The following is a 564-nucleotide window of genomic DNA, read 5'->3' as shown; positions in this document are numbered from 1 at the left end:
CAGTCTGTGCATGAATAAAACCTATTTTGCAACACAGAGAAACAAATCTGAAGGTGTTAGAAGTGTTTTGCATGATTTTTGAAGTTAGAGCCTGAAATGTCAGAAAAAGGCTTTTCAGCACATAACAAACTTGGTTCTGGCAATGCAAGCTGAAACTCGGCCCAAAATTAAAATTGCAGTCTGTGCATGAATAAAACCTATTTTGCAACACAGAGAAACATATCTGAAGGTGTTGGAAGTGTTTTGCATGATTTTTGAAGTTAGAGCCTGAAATGTCAGAAAACAGCGTTTCAGCACATAACAAACTTGGTTCTGGTAATGCAAGCTGAAACTCGGCCAAAAATTAAAATTGCAGTCTGTGCATGAATAAAACCTATTTTGCAACACAGAGAAACATATCTGAAGGTGTTAGAAGTGTTTTGCATGATTTTTGAAGTTAGAGCCTGAAATGTCAGAAAACAGCGTTTCAGCACTTAACAAACTTGGTTCTGGCAATGCAAGCTGAAACTCGGTCCAAAATTAAAATTGCAGTCTGTGCATGAATAAAACCTATTTTGCAACACA

Source organism: Garra rufa, chromosome 21 (assembly GCF_049309525.1).
Source record: "Garra rufa chromosome 21, GarRuf1.0, whole genome shotgun sequence".
NCBI classification, from domain to species: Eukaryota; Metazoa; Chordata; class Actinopteri; order Cypriniformes; family Cyprinidae; genus Garra; species Garra rufa.
Note: the sequence above shows the minus strand (reverse complement) of the source record.